At 40.5% G+C, this 10,000-nt stretch overlaps 1 protein-coding gene across 7 annotated transcripts in view; it reads left to right on the top strand.

Annotated features, from left to right (window-relative positions):
* The window catches only part of ZNF536 (zinc finger protein 536), a 328,996-nt gene that overhangs the window by 34,013 nt on the left and 284,983 nt on the right, over positions 1-10,000 (top strand). Inside the window, exon 2 of one of the 7 annotated variants that reach the window (XM_021408610.1) lies at positions 1,946-2,059. The exons of the other annotated variants lie outside the window; for them this stretch is intronic. The gene's annotated coding sequence lies outside the window, so the exon portion shown is untranslated. The remainder of the gene's footprint in view (positions 1-1,945; positions 2,060-10,000) is intronic. 7 annotated transcript variants of the gene reach the window in all.

Consider the following 10,000-nt stretch of genomic DNA (forward strand, 5'->3'; position numbering starts at 1 on the left):
CACGTGAGCAAAAGTGATCACCTAGATTAAGACAGGAGTGAAAACCAGAAGGATGAAACATAGTTGGGAAACTCCATGGGGAACTGGAGATGGGTAAGGCAGTTGTAGCAAAAGAGATACTTGTAGGGATAGCTTAGGGACAGGAACTGTAAAAAAGATAGATTCTTGGAGCAGTGAAGTGATCCTGGTTGCTCTCCTGCTGAATCACTGACATGGTTGAATTTGTCAAATCAGTTTGTTGGATCTGATGGGACAGCAGCACAAAGTGGTTATCTAGTCAGGAGCAATTGTCATGTTATTGTTCACATGCTTTGGAAAACGTATTGTGCAGTTACTGCAGCCAATTTTCAAATGACAACTTAGCCATTATCCTCACTTTTTATGGCTCAAAATATGAGTCCACATTATGGATTAGTGTTTTGCAAAAACGGCAACCTACCACTTAGGGCTTACATACTGCCGCAGTCCAATGTGTGCTGATAGCCATTCTAAATGACGCTTTTAATATCAAAAATTGTGTCATCCTTATCTTCTTTAGATCTTTCCTCTGATCACTCTCCTCTTTTTTTTCCTTGGATGAGAATGTTCTCTCTAATCCTTTTTTGGGGATTCGCAGGGGAGGTTAAGTGCCTGCTCTACGTGCTTGCTCGTACCTTGACAGCACGGTGAAGCCCTTGGTTCTGGCCCAGTGCTCTTTAAACATACACTTGGGCTGTCTGCGCTCTGCTCATCCCTTCCCGCAGACAGGGAAGTGCTGCCTGTCTCTGCTCAATGGGATGTGCTGCTGCTGTTGAAAGTCAGAACAGGGTGATGCTGTCCTGGGGATTTCTGAGGCCATGTGTGTGAAGAAGAGATCTAGGGTCATTGTAATGAGATCTACTTTCTTTGGCCGTTGCTTGAACTGAGTATAGCTAACCGTTCTGCTTAAGAAGCAAGTCCTGTCCTTGTTTCCTCATTTTTATTGTCTTTAGAGGCATATTGATGTTCACCTGCCCAGATAGCTTTACAGCTGCTAATGAAAAATACCTACATTAACAACATAGACACAAGTGCACCTTGGGATGAATGTATTATTTATAAAGACTTACCATCACACCCCTCACAGTTACATTTTATGCTGCTTGTGGGTGTACTCCTGTGTCTTGTTGGCAATGCAATTAGTTGCACTGTGGGAGATTCCCAGGTTCAAAGCCAGGCATGTAAAATCTATTTCACCCCTTTTTAATATGTGGGTCTTTTTGTAAACGAAAAGAAAAAAAAAACAACAACAAAATCATGACACCCCTTCACAAACAAAGTAGGATAACACTATTTGAGGAAACCTTACAAAGTCTGATCCAGCCTCTATTGCTGCTGCTTGTGTGATACAGCTCTGCACTGCTGTACTAGACCAGTACTGCTCTGCAGGTGGAAGTGTGAGGGCCATTGAACACTTTGAGTTTTTCCAGTGGATCACAATTAGAGAAACATCTGTGCTAAATAACTTTGTGAAGATGCACTGTGCAAATTCAACGTTCAACAGCCCTCAACATTTCTAATTTCTTACGTGTGGTGGTGTAGTTTAGAAGTTGCACGTTGGCTTGCAGTATAAAGCGTATTGCAAACATTTGCGAAGGGCCTTTTTAGAATGCTTATGCTGCAGTGAAAGTACTCCCCAGCGCTTTTATTTCTTTATTTAGACTTATTCTGTTTAAAAATGGACAAAATGCATGAGAAGGATGCTGCTGATGTCGTGCTGCATGAGAGTGCAGAGGTCTGGTATGCTGCCTGGGAAGAAACCAAAAATCAGAATTTGGGGGAAAGTAATAAGTTAAGGACAGGAGGGAAATCAAAATTGGAGTTTTAAAACTATTGAATGCTACAGTAGATCGTAGAATTTGAAAAAGTTAAATGCATATGGTTCCGCAGGAAATATGCTCCCTACCTTCCGTTCTCTTTCATCTAGGTGCTCTTTAAATTACAACAGCACGAATGAACTCAAATCTTCAGGAATACAGGAGCAATTCTGTGAATACTTTGGATGATTCCAGGCTTAACTTCCATAAAACAGCTTCAAGATGTAAGTGCAGGTAGTGTTTTGCTGCTGCTTTTTATGGGGCTGATTTAATCTTTAACATGATCCATGAAAATGCTTTAAACAGATCTTGATTTCTGTTTCAGTGGTGTCTGCAATGCAGGAATGATTTGTTGGAATCTTGTTCTATGAGACATCCTCTGAGGGACTTTAATACTTTTCTCCTTCATTAGGATATCAATGAAATTGTCTGGACTGCAGTTAACTATATATTTCAAATTTAAGCCTAGTCTGTTGGGATAGGTGGCAAAGGGACAAGTCATGTGCTCGAAGTAGTGTGATATTTATCCTGTGTTCCTCATAGGCTGAGCTTATCCCACACCATGGCAGGCAGCCCAGCTCAGCAAAAGCCATTTCCACTTCATTTCTCAATGTCTGATTTTGCTTCCATTGAAGTTAATGGCAACACTCCCACTGTCTTCAAGAGCAGAGCGATCAGATATTCAGGGAGGCTGGCTACACTTTTAGTGCTTTCATCTACTTGGAAGTCAAATTTTATACTTAACTTCTTTTAATCTCTTGGAAAACTTAGGATTTACTTATTTTCTCTCAGCTCTTCTCTGCAGCCTGATGTTACACGTTTCTGTGATTTCACCAGTTGGTGGGAACGTGTCATTAGTGTTTTATGTTTCAGTTCATATAATAATTTCTACTTTAATACGAGACTAGAAATCTGTTTTTTTTTTTATGATCAGATTTTGTTGCTGTTCTTTAAATCATTGCAGAGATGATTTAAAGGAGATAGACTCTTGTTAACAAAGGTCGTAATATGACTAGCCATACATAATTATTTGTGTTAATGAAATACTTGGCTGCATTTATGGCCCATTCGGAAACAAGTATGAGTCTGATAGAGACAAATATGTTTTTCAGTGTGGATTTACATACATTTATGGATTAGAATCAGGCATTCCTCCTTTTATAGTCAGTGTAGGTTTAACTAGGTTAAAAGGTTTTCCTGAATATTCATCCAGACATTTCTTTTGAAATAAGCTTCTGGTTTAAGTTTTGCACAAATTAAAAAGTATATAAAAACTGGAGGAGGAGAAGAGAAACGAGTTGAAAAGAAATGAAGAACTAAGTATATTTAAGTTTTATGGCTTACAAACCCCCAAATTTCAGAGCTTTGCAAAATTAAAAGGTTAGCTATGAATAACCACAATCAAATCTTTTCTTTTGTCCATATTTAATTCAAATGAGATTGCTCCATATTGACTTCTAATGCTAAAAGGCCACCCATCATGGAATCCCTGCAGCCAATGAAGCAAGCAAGTGAATGCTTTCTTAAATGATGCTAATCAGTCCAGAGAGGCCTGCCCTCTATCCCCATCAGTATTCTGTAATTCAGATGTGCTGATAACCTGAAATTGAATGTGTCAGTATGCAGACATGTGAAGAAAAAAGGAAACTAAAAGGCAAAAGAGGCAGCTATAGAGACAATGCCTGTTTGATTTTTTTTTTCTTCCAAGTGAAGAATAAAAGGAATAGTTGGTAGTTGTTCTCAAATGCTTACTGAGAGCTGTAAAAGAAAATACATAAAATTCATAAGTAGGCTAGACATTCCGTTTCCTATCTGAAAGGAAATAATAAAAACAAAAACCCAAAGCAAAAAAACCCAATCCTCAAAATAAAATTCATACGCTTTAAAGAGGGCTCTTTTACCCTTCCGGTAGCTAGCAGGAGGAGTCAGTTGCTATCTCTTATAAATCTTGTTTTTTTTCCAACTTTAGATTTCAGCTGTTCTGTATCACATCTGGCTTAAATTTTGAACAGACACTTTCATGTCAGATGCAGATTTTCTTCCGAAGAGTGACATACGTTTGCTGTTGGTATTAGACGCTGTTGTATCAAAAAATAGATTGATTTCTTCTTTTTTTTCTAACTTCCTTTAGTATGAGAATGGCTTAACTTTCTGAAATAATACTAGCAGAAACTTTGGATCTAATGCTGGCATGTTTTGCATGTGGAAGTGGCAAGCATAAGTCTGAAGGCAGAATTGGATCCTTGATCCTTAAAACGTTCTGCTGCTTCTCATGGCATAGATTGAAGGAGGTACCTGAATTTGAATTTGGCCTGCTAGGCTTGGACTACAGTTCCTCTTCGTGTTTTATCTATTAAAAAACGTTGCAACATATATTCCACAATTATGCGTATACTATGTAAGCTTAATTGCTCTTTAAGTTGTGAGCAATGGAAGATATTTTCTCCACTAGCAGTTTCTGTCACAGGTTTATCGGAGAAATGATAATAATGGTGGTGCTCAGATGGAAATTGGGATGTCATAATTGTTAACTGGGTGGTACCGATACCATTTCCTTATAGAATCATTAAGGTTGGGAAAAACCTATAAGATCATCTAGTCCAACCATCCGCCTGCCAACAGTATTGCCCACTAAACCCTAAATACTCTGTCTACCTTTTCGTTGAGCATCTCCAGGGACAGTGACTCCACTGCCTGCCTGGGCAGTCCATTCCAGTGCCCAACCGCTCTTCTGAGAAGTTCTTCCTAATATCCAACCTGTCATCTAGGATGGATAAAACTGTGTCACAATCTGTGGTGCTACTGAAAACCATCTAGCTTTTTTTCATCAGCACGTCGCAAAGCATGTGAGTGTCAGTATCACCATTTAATAATGGGAAATGGGGACATCCAGAACTGGGACAGCTTGCCCAGATTTAGTGGCCTCTTGACCTTATCACTGTCTGTCAGGGCATGCTGTCAGCCCTCCATGCTCTGCCCAAGAGCCTCTCCGTCTTTGTTCCTAGCAACCACAAGGCGTGTGTGGAGCGGGTGCCTCTCTGCCCACAGGGCTGTTCCAGGGCCACGGCTCTCCTGGCTTGGAGTGTGTACATGGGTGTGGATGTGTATGTGGATATGAGTTTAAAGTTGAGGGAGCTGACTGAAAAAGTGACAGAAGTTCCCACCTTAGGAACATCTTTCTGCCTGCTATTACAAGGCAGCTGCAGAACTCTGCAGAACTTGTTGTAGGCATGATTATTTAAAGTTACTTTGGAATGCTAATCTTACCTGTTGGAAAAATTTGTTCTTCTCTAGTTCTCCAGTGTACTTCTCAGGCTGGTCTGAAAGGGTTTTCATGGGCTTTGCTAACCAGCTTTAGCCTCCAGAGGATTCTGGTGTGCACTTTGTGTTGTTAGTGCTCCTTGTGCGGTCTCTGTGCTTGCTGCATTTGAGCAGAAGAGTGAGGCTTCCATAACTCACCGGCTCTGCTCCCTGCTTGGCTGGCTGGCTTCTGTTGAGCAGAGTTGTAAGCATGGCAGCAAATTCCTTATGGTCGGTGGAGAGGTTCCCGTTGACTTGCATGCCCATGGCCTGATGATCCCACCATTAGCCTGATTTTCAGTGTGCTGAGAACTGCAGCTTCTGTTAATCAGTGGGATCTAAGTGTAATTAGCATTTATGAAAGGACCACTCAGACGCACTGCTGCCACAGCTTTCCAAGTCTGTTGATGGAATGGAAAGAGACCAAGAGCCTCACCCTGTTCTCCGTCCCCGTCTGCCACCAGGAGATTAGAAGGCTAGCCTGAGCAGGATGGAAATGACATCCTGAATTTTAATTATTTATCTGTGCACTTTTTTTTTATATCTTCTCACTGCTTGGATATTTCGTCTTACCTTAAAAATATTTATTTGAAATTGTCAGTGATCAAAGGCTGAGGAACAACAGAGCTGGATATGATTTTTTTTTTTCTTTTGGAGGAAATTGGAGTGTCAGGATAATTCTTGTGTATGCAAACTTTACAAGATGAAACCAATCCAAACATTACATCCTTAAGCTTCATTGTACAAGGTTAAAATGAACATATACATGATCAGATTTAGCTGCTGTGAGAATTCAAAGATATCGGTATATTTTGTTTTTAATTCAAATTAACTGATTTTTACTTGATCATTTTATACACACACATGCACACGCACTCCCTCACAAGCACACGTCTGTGTACTGAATTGATAAAGAAAGAACTCTGGTTAAATAATCCACTTTTGTCTGACAACGGAATCAGTTATAGAGGTGCAAATATGCAGAAAGCTATTTGGAAATGCATCCTCGTAGTTGTCAGGTTTTATTATGCAGGAAGGTGTCATGTTTGTTACGAAGCTGAGTGCAGATGGCAGAGTGGAAGAAATGGATCACTAATTTTAACAATGATTAATGAACAGAGATAGAAAATGAATTACATTGGACTATCGGAGGCAAGAAATATTTTTGAGAAAATTTTGACTCATCTGCTGTGCTGTTCTCTGTAAATTATTTTCTGAAATTCTATATGTTGTCAACAGTTGACTGCATTTTCCATTACTGTCTATTTCTGTTCTTAAGTACTTTTGTGTTATTAGGGATACATAATTTCAAAATACCAATACATTCCTGATTACTTAGAGAAAATATATGTAACAATATGAATGTTCCAAAGGCTCTGGCCACAAATGTCCTGTTTTATAATACTTTCTCATTCGTCACTATTTTATCACTACATTAGAAATATTTAGTTCAGTTCTATTTTTTTTTAATGAAAGGAGGTAGCTGCGGCAGAGGAATAATTCTGTGTTTAGAAAATAAGGAGAAACCTAGACACAAAGTTAACAACAAAACGCAGCCAAGTGGGTTAGCGTGGTTTTAAGCTTGCAGTGCTGATTCCACCATTCGTGATTTCACAGACTAACCAGGAAAAACATACACACAGCTGCTTTTTAAATTGCTGCCACCCACGTGCTTCCCTGTAGCTCAGTGGGCGCACGTCCTCCCTGTGCTCCGCAGCCGCCCCGCACATCCCTGGTGGTGGCGGGGGGAAGAGGAGCCAGCCCCCAGCTGAAATGTGCTGTTGTTGATCCTTGTTCTACAACCCCAGCTAACCAGGGCGCCTTGCAGCTCTGCTGTGAGAGCTGGGGGACTCGCCCATCCTCACGGGGGGATTAGTTCTGCTTGGATGAGCTGCGCTTGCACCCCCTTCGCTCCAATATTAAAATACATATTAAAATAGAAGAGAAATGTGGTGACTGAAGCAGCATTAAATATTTCCGCTGTTGGTGGTTCAGAGGTCCAGAAGTTGAGGTGCTGCATCTCTCCCTGGTCACCCAGGACTTTGCAGGCTCCAGTGCTGGGAGGTCACCTGCAGTCTCGTTGTGGCCATTGGAAGGTGGGGGTTATGCTCGTCCTGTGTCTCTGGGGTGACTGTGTCGTTTTGGTGATCTTCATGCTGGCAAGCTTTGGTAATTCATTGGTGATGATGCTTAATTGCATTGCTGCTACCTCATACGACACGTGATGCACAGCTGAGACCTCTTCAACAGGTTTTGTTCCAGGCAGGGAAGTGTCCCTGTTCATGTTTGATCTGAATTTGGCCTGTCACATCCCATTAACCATGTGTGGTAGGTGACTGTACTTCACACCACTGTGGAGACCTCCTCCTGTTCGATGCTTTATGCTGACATAGCTGTCTGCACTTTCTGGTGTTTAAGGACCTGATCCTTTTACTCTTGTGAAGAGCTCATTCAAGAAACCTCACTGACTTCAAGGAGACTGTGTGCAAAAAGAGCACTTTGCAGGATTTGGTCTTAGGCAAGCAGGCTCTGTTGCTGCAGAGTATCCACTTCTCTGTACGTCGAGTAATTCTAAAGATGGCTGGTTGTTGTGAAAGAAAACAGCAGTAATTCTTGGGGTAGGTAAAATTATTAAATAACTCTGCAGAAAATAAGTCAATTCTGTGGAAAATGCGCACTTTCAGGCTATGGTAGGAGATGGATCTCCCTAAGGAGATGTCTTGGACTTGTGAGCAAATGACAGGTCCATGTCCATTGCCTCTTAGACCAACATCAGGCTCAGTCCTGTTGCTGCAAAGTGTATGGTACTTGTGATTTTTAACTTCAGAAGCTGTGGAGAAATATTGCTTGAGAACTTCAGAGTCCGGTTTCCGGAAGCTTGAGTCATAAATGCAGGTATGTAAGATGCTTGTGAATGATTAACTCTATCTAAGTTGTGCTTACCTTTGCAGAAATACTTGAAAAATGCTCTTCAAAATACATCAGGAAGGATTCTTCTGTAGCATTTTGGGTCTTGGAATACATAAACTAACTCTGAGTCATTTGAACTTTATCATCAGTTTGCATCTGTGACCAAGATTTAAGATTTCTTCCAAATTCTGTTTCAAGATGTGCTGTAATCTTGCTAGAAACTGTTAAGAGAAAAATTTAAGTGACTCCATGAATACTCTAACTCTAGTATTTTGCATGTAATTATGGTCCTGATGGGAACATACTTTAGAAAAACAACTACTGAAACAATACGAGTCCTGCTCAGGTTACCTAGCATATGCTAAACACTGAGAAAACATACACTGTGCTTTAGTGAACAAGGTAGGGAAATGCTCCTGGGAGCCAATTTAGAATGTGACTTAAGGCAAGCATGGCTTTTTGTGTCTGTTTCTTTTGGCAAACTGTGAGTAGTAGAGCAGTGGTGGTGGCTGGAATTCTCTCTTAAACCCGAGAAGTGGCTGTGTGTGTACAGAGACCAGTCTGGACCTTGACCTGGGTGAGGATGGGTAGGCGCTAGCTGTGGACCTTGCCTTTGTTCTGAGAAATCAGCATCGCTCCTGTACACTTCTCTGCCACTTGTCCTCACATGAGAGTGGGGAGGTGGAACCTGGACAGAGGTACATCAGGCAGAAGGAGGCTTTGGCAAAGCACTGCTTCTACTCCAGTAGTGCTATTTTCCACATCAGTAATGAAAAGTTGAAATGCTACTTTTTCTTTTTTTGTGTAGGATCAATATATATGCAGTGAAGTGGCTGTATGATCAATGTGCTGATTTAGGTTTTCAAAATTTCTTGTTTGATAGTATAGTTGTATATAAAGACATGGTTTTGTACCTATTGAGGCATTATTTAGCTGAATGTTGGAAACATCATAGACACGAGGGTATGGGTGTGAAAAAAAAAAAACCCTGTGGTCTTTCTTAGACCTCAAGTGGCTCATCTTAATTTTTTTATGGCATCCTATTAGTTGAAGCTAATGCAAGTAACTTTAACTAAATTTTGCTTCCCTGTTCTATTTAAAGAAGGAAGCACAGTAAAAAAGCCCCTGTTTCTAAAACATTCGTTCTGTTAGTGTGGCACGTGCACACACAGCATTGCCAAAATGTTGGCGGGACTGACTCCTTCGTCTTCGCCATGACCTCACAATACTTGGGCAGAGGAGCTGGGTCTGCACTGACATTTCCATTTCAGTGCTTTCTTTTCCTAACTTACTCTGTATATACTATACTGTAAGTTTTAGAACACTTACTGCATTTACTTAATATGCACTTGGAAAGAAAGGTGCATATACATATACTTTGGTGTATATCTAATATTAATGCTAACGTGAGCTATACCATGATCTAGAGGATATCCAGGCGGCCTGTCGTACTTCTATTACTTCAGGTAAATAACTGATTGACCTTTGTGGTGTGCTGATACTTCACTAATCAGAACCTGAAATCTGTATAACAACACTTCATTTACTTGATAGACAAAAGAACAATTGCACTTGAAGTAATGTGATTTCTAAATAGACACTGCCTGTCAAAAATAAATGCATTAGAAGTAAAATGTAGCTCAAGGAGACAATTAGCAAACAGAGGTGACACTGTAAACAGGTGCACCCATTATTCCCAAAGCTTGTGGCAATATATTCACATCTTTTAGACTGATGGAAGATCATGTGACAGTTTGGTGAATTATCTATCTGTATCATCTGACTGATGAAGCCTGCTGCAGTTGCAGATCATTTAAAAATGCATCTCACAAATTACATGGTAGCTGGGAAAAAATGCAGGTTTTTCCGAACAATGCTTTTCTAAAGCTATGTGCTGGAATACCTAATTTTTCTTTGAAAGGATGTAGACCATTTCATTATGCTATGTATACAGT

This window comes from Numida meleagris, chromosome 10, assembly GCF_002078875.1.
Source record: "Numida meleagris isolate 19003 breed g44 Domestic line chromosome 10, NumMel1.0, whole genome shotgun sequence".
NCBI lineage: Eukaryota > Metazoa > Chordata > Aves > Galliformes > Numididae > Numida > Numida meleagris.